Here is a 6,762-nt window from a genome sequence, read left to right as displayed (position 1 = left end):
TGGAGGTTGGCACAGTGAATTGAGAGTTGGAGAGAATAGCCTTTTAAACCATACTACAAATATTTGTGGAACACTCTATTTCCATGCAGCCAAGACAGCTGGAACTCTCTGGAAAGACCTTGTGCTTGTGGGAGACCGTACAGAAAGGCCCTGATTGGAACTTTTTGCCTCCTCCCAGCCTTGCCATGTGGGGCCGCAGCTGCCTCAAGTCCTTTTCCAACAAATGGTGAAGGAATGAAGAAATCCAACTGCCTGGGGCTGCACGGCCTCAGTAGCAGAGGTAATAGCAGCAGAACAAGGAAGCCGTTGGTGATGGGCTCATTCTTGTACCTGCCCTCTTCCTCCAGGTGGCCCAGGCTTTTGCTCCTGACCAGAACTGGGAGCCAGAGCACTTTCATTCCTTCACTCCACAAGTAAAACTTATGCAGTGGCATGGTGCCTGGCGTGGGAACACCTCAGAGGATGAAGCCCTCAAGGAGTTCCTGGGCAGAGACAGTCAAGGCAACAAGTCATTCCAGTACAGGGCAACCAGTGCCGCCAACAGGGTGTAGACAGGATGGTCCCCACCCAGTCAGAGGGCAGGGTGCATCCCAGGTTCCCCAGACCTGATGGCTGAGCAAGAGTCAACCAGATTGGAGGGGGTGGGAAGCCTTTTCATTCATTCATACATACATTAATTCACCCCAAACATATTGAACTGAGCACTGCGCTAATCACGGAGTAAGAAATACTGTCCTCGAGGAACTCAGAGTATTGGGGGTGGAGGGCACGCCCAGGCTGAGATTGGGCTGTGGAGAAGTGAGCAGGGGCAGGGCGTGGGAGCCAGATAAGAATCAGGGCTTGGGGATATGTGAATGTAGGAGGGGCAGATGTCAGGAAGGATCTTTGAGAGGAGGCATGGGGCTATTCTGAGATCCTTGAGCTGGAGATGCTCCATGGGAACTTTGGGGGCGGTGGCATCTTTCTCCTTTTGAAACCTCGGCCCACTCAGTGTTGAACAAGAAAGACTAGAACATATGCAGGGTAAGGTCAGACTGTGGGCAAAGGGTGCCTTCGAAGGTAGAAGGCCCACCGATGGATCTCCAGAGGTGGGAGTTACAGGAGGGAAGTGAATAAGGAGCTCTCTTTTCAGGCCCCTGTGTTTCCAGCTGCAGCCCTGCCCAGCTGCCCAGAATACAGGATGGCAACCCTCCTGTTCCCTCACTCATTGTTCTCCCTCCTGCTTTCTCTTTCTCCCCCTCCCCAGTGGACGCCAGGGGTCTTTAAGGACTCCAGTCTACTAGGCCACATCTGAGTTCCCCATGACTTCTGCTGCAGCTTCCTGGCCCCCTGCTCTCACCTCTCCCCCTGCACTAGAGGGAGCAGAGGAAGCAGTCCCTGGCCAGGAGCCGGGAGGCCTGGAGCCAAACCCCAGCTCCTTCTGTGGCAAAGTTACCTGCCTTCTCTGGGTGCCAGTAACCTGGGGAGAAATATAATCCTTGCCTCTTTCCCAAGGCCTCTGTGAGAATTCCAAGTGAAATAATGGCTGGAAAAGCAAAGGGGGCACAAATGTGAGGGGTTATTAATACTATTGTGTGTTATTTCTGAAGACACAACAGAATGTAAGAAACTGAGCCCTGCCTGGCTCCTCCCCAGGAGCCCACTTCCTCCTCACTTCCACAGTCCACCCTGGCTTTGTGAAGACACAAATCCTCTCCCCGCCCCACTTCCCACACCCGAACCCCCCTAATTAAGTCCCTTACCTTCCCAGATATCGTTGTCTAATCCCTAAGCCCTTTCTCACCAGTCTCTAGTTGTCTCCCGGAGTCAAATCTCTTTAGAATGAGGTGGCCCAGTTAGCTGTGAACAAGAGGCGGGGGCAGGGAACTGGGAATTCAGGACTCCCCCAAAGGGAAAGGGAGGGGGAGGCAGTAGGGGTGCTGGAGAACCTGCCCTGGCTCTGGCACTAGCTGGCTCAAACCTTCTCTTGGGAAGAGTGGATTGTCATTTCTACCCCCACCCCCCGCATTCGAGATAGAATCCAGATTTTCAGTCAGACTTGTTCATTTGGTGTCAATGCCCTTAAGAAGCAGAATGGCACAGGGTGAGCCCACCAACTCTGCAGCAGACCACCTGAGTTCAGGTCCTGGTTCTCTCACCTACCAAGGTTACTTGACCCCTATGCCTCAATTTCCCTTTTATAAAATGGCAATGACAATCTTACTACCTCCTAAGGTTGTAAGGAGATCAAATGAGCTAATTCATGCAAAGGACCTAGAACAGTGCTTGGAACACAGTAAATGTATCAGCTGTTTTTACTTGAACTTCCTGTTTCTTCCCCCAGATATTCTTGCCAGCCAGGTCTCAACACCACCTCTCAGAGAGGCCTTCCTTCTCCTGGCACGGGAACTGAAGCAGCCCCACGACCCCAGTCACTTTCTAAAGTCATTTTGTCTCCTTCATATGGCCCTTCCATGGTCTGAAATAATCTTGCTTGTGGATGTGGTTATGGTTGACTATCTATTCTCAAGGGCAGGAGCCATTGCTTGTCATGGTCACCGCTTCATATCCAGTGCCTAAAACACTGCAGACACAACATCCATTTGTGGGTAGGACCCAACACTTGCTCTGCCCCTTAAAGTCTGGGCCCAGGGAGGGAGCGGGCCCCTGACTGCTCTTCCTCTCTGCAGCTCTTCCTCTCTCCCACACCACACAGTTCTGTTGCTGCTACTCTGCACCTGCCCTGTGTGGTCTTGGGCAAGTCATTATCCCTCTCTGGGCATCTGGGTGAATGGGGGGAAGTGGTGACAGAACTAGGCACCCAAAGGACTGTCTAAGATTTTTTTTTTAATGTTTAAAAAATTAATCTGGGTGAATGGGGGGAAGTGGTGACAGAACTAGACACCCAAAGGACTGTCTAAGATTTTTTTTTTAACGTTTAAAAAATTAATATTAATTTTTTATGGCGACATTGGTTAACAAAATCTGGTAAGTTTCGGCTGTACATTTTGACAGTAACGCATATTTACATTGTGTTCACCTCCCATAGTTAGATTTCTTTCTGTCACCACATATTTGATCCCTTTTATAAGATATTTTTTTTTTTTTAAGACAACTTGTTATATGTCCTGGGGCTCATGCCTGTAAGATGAAAGGATCTCAGGGACCTCCGAATTCTGGAAATACAGCCCTCCAGACCAGACCTCTCTCGTCGTCCCTGGGCCTGAAGCCCCCACGCGGGAAGAGAGGGGTGAAGGTGGTGGTAGCGTTGTACATCCCTGTGAGCTAGGCATGGCCTTCTTCAAGTCTCTGTAAAAACAGCAGAAACCGACACTGGGCCCCAGTGGGACCCCATTTCTGGAGGACCAGTCTGCCACCTGGTGGCCGATTAATTACATTGGCCCCTTCCATCACAAAGTGGCCCAAGGTTCAGGCTCACTGCAGCAGGCGCCTATTCTGAACGTGGATTTGCTTGTCCTTCATCCTTCCTCCAGCACAGCCATCCGTGGACTCGTGGAATGCATCGTCCATGTTTATGCACAGCCTGGCACCACACTGAAGGACCCGTTTCACAGCAGAAGAAGAGCAGCTGTGGACTTGTGCCCAGGGAATTCACTGGCTTTACCAGACGTCCTGTTCCTGGTACCGAATCTAAAACATTTCACTACTCTTACCCTGTTCCCACTTGAGGCAACGTACCCCGTGCCTCACACTTTTGTTAACAGCTTCACTTTTCCCTAGGATCCCCTACAACTTTAAGGCATGAAGAGAGATGGGGGCATTGGGGGCCTCCACACAGTTCACAGCTCAGCCCAGGCCAGGAAACCTTGTATTCTAAGACACAAGCCACTGGGAATCACAGCATGTTTGTTGAAAAAAAACCCCTAAATCTTTCAGTCTAACTCCTTTTTTTACAGTTGGGGTCACAAGCCAAGAAAAGGGAAGTGGTTTGCCTGGAGGTACATGGTGAGAAAGTGACAGCTCTGTCCCTACCAGCTCCCCACCCAACCTCAGAAGTAAAGCATGCTGGGACCTGGAGAGTTGGCTCCTCTGGTTGAGTGTTCTGGCCATTCAGCCCTAGGAGCCAGGTGGCCCAAGGATCGGCCCCAGGACCAGTGGCCTACCTCTTCTCCCAGCTGGGATCCCTTCCCTCCCTGAGGGGCCCTCCAGTCTCCTCCTCCTCAGGTGCTTTGCTCACAAACAGGGCCTTGCCTGGCATTCATCTCCCTGCAGTCAATCTCTGGTCCTTTGCTGCTCTGTTCCTGAGCTTATACTCCCTTCAGTGGCAACTCTGATCTTTATTGCCCTCCGACTCCACCCCACTGCATGCAACATCAGAAGACTCCAGGCTGGACTGGACTACACGCCCCCACATTGAGACTACATCCTCAAGTACTCGTCTCTTCCAGGATAACCAAGGAGGTAAGCACAGGGTAACTCTGGTTACTCACCAAGTTCACAGGGGTGCTCCGGCTCCCAATGATGGAAGGCTGGGATGTGGTTATTTGTGGAGAAGTAGAAACGTATTTTAGGTTAGGAACAGGTATGAGTAAGGATCTGTGTCTGATCAGTGTATGTGTGGGGGAAGCAGTGAAGACCCCTTGCCTGGGTGGGTGGGCTTGGGAGTAGGAAGCAAGTAGTAGGAATAGGTATACACAGATGGTGAAGCCAACAGTCTGGCTAATTACACGGTGTGTCCTTGCAACCTGGTCACTGAGGCTGACAGATGGGCTAGGACATTCACAGAATTGGAGAAGCAAGACTCTCTGTGGAAACCAAGGGACCTCAAGAGTGATTTCATACATACAAAAGGATGTTAGTAACCCACACAAGAATACCACAATTTATGTCTTCTAGTGATGGAGAATTGGGCCATTTTCAGTTTTTTACTATTTAAATAAGGTTGTTCTGCTCATGCTCAAGAAATCGTTCTCAGTCATTAGAGTCACTTGGCGTACACATTTTTTTATCATTATCAGCAACCAATCTCCACCTCCAGAAATAACATTTCAGTTGATTTAGAGTACAAGTTGGGCATCAGTATTTTGTAGATCCTTAGATGATTCGAATATTCAGTCTATATTGAGAAGCACTGTTCTAGAGTATATACTCGAAAGTAGAATTCCTGAGTGCATATTGTTTTATTTGATATAAAATAGTTTCCGACGTGGCTTGTATTGTGCAAGTACAACCAGGCTGTACAGCCATCAGCAGTGTATAGATTCCATTGCTCCACATCCCTACTAACACTTGACATTGTCGGACTCTAAAATTTTGATCAGTTGGTCTCTCAAATTATTTTAATTTGTATTTCCCTGATTAATGATTAAGTTGAGCATCTTTTCATATTTATTAACCATCCTTGTTTCCTCTTTTGTCAAGTGCCTATTTGCATCTTGTAGCCCATATCTATTTATTTGTCTATTCTGCATGTGAATTATTTGGCTGCAAATACCTTCTCCTAGTCTGTGGCTTTCTTTGCAACTTTATTACAATGTTTTGATTAACAAGCATTTTATTGTGGATGAATTTTTTCAAACTTTTCCTTTGTTCTGCTTTTATGTATTTCTCCTGGCCTTGAAGTAATCAAGATATTCTCCTATGTTTCTTTCCAAAAATATTTAAAGTGTGACTTTTCATATTTAGGTCTTTAATCCATGTGGAATTTACAGTTTGTATATGATGGTCAGTAGGGGTCCAATTTCACTTCTTTTCCTTATTGTTAACCCATTTTCTTAGCACAATTTATCAAACAGTTCATTATACTTCCTCCTCCTCTGGCCAAAACTGCACTGCTTCCTCTGACATAGCTATGTTTATGTGTATGTGGGTCTGTTTCTGGCTTCTCTGTTTGATGCCTCATTTGTATTTGGGCTGATATCAGGCTGTCTTATTCTTTCCGTTTTATTCTTCTTCTGGAGCATCATGACGATTCAATATTGGTGGTTATATGGGTGTTCACTGTAAAATTCTTTCAAGTTTTCTGTACGTTTGATATTTTTCATTATAAAATTTTAAGGAAAAGACTGTCGTGGCTCAAACTGCCTTTGCCCTTTTATCACAGTTCATTTCTAAAAAGGTTTTCAGACTAAGCCAGCTCCCAGTAGCCACATGCCCTGAAGAGAAGGATGAGTTTTAGGATAACACATGGAACTTTCACATTCTGGTGGGTATCAGAGATTACTTGTTGTGGGGAGGAGGTGCTGGTCATATACTGTGCCCACTTCACAGCCCAAGGAAGTTACTTCCACTAGGACTCAGCCTCTTGGCCCCACTGAGATGTATCTGGCCTACTCTGTCCAGCCAAGCATCCCTAGCCCCTCTCTCTGCCACTCCAGGACCCTTGCCTCGATCTCCCCCTGGCTGCCTCCCACCCCAATCTCTGTTTCTCTGTCTCCTGGAGTTTGGTCTGGGGAAGAAACAGGTCCAGGGAAGACGGAGGGTTGCTATTTGGCCCAGGCCACACCGTGGGACCATGAGGTCACTCCAGCCTTCGGGACCCCAGACATCTCTCGTTCCTGCCCTTCTTCGGCCTTGATCGTGCCTCCGCCTCCCCATGGCGTCCCTTCCAACTATCTCTCTCACTCTCCTCTGCCCCGGGCCTCGGCCTTTGGCAACCCAGCAAGCTGTGAGCTTCTCCTCCCTGACTTCCCTCCTCCGCACAGTGACCTGGGCTCCACTCAATTTTAGCCTCTCCGGCCTCCCGCGCTAGGGTTCTCCGCGGCCACCAGGGGGCGCGTGCGGCCTGGTCTGGGCGCCGGAGCCGCCGAGAGCCCATCCCTC

This window comes from Pteropus alecto, unplaced genomic scaffold (assembly GCF_000325575.1).
Source record: "Pteropus alecto unplaced genomic scaffold, ASM32557v1 scaffold190, whole genome shotgun sequence".
Lineage (NCBI taxonomy): Eukaryota > Metazoa > Chordata > Mammalia > Chiroptera > Pteropodidae > Pteropus > Pteropus alecto.
Note: the sequence above shows the minus strand (reverse complement) of the source record.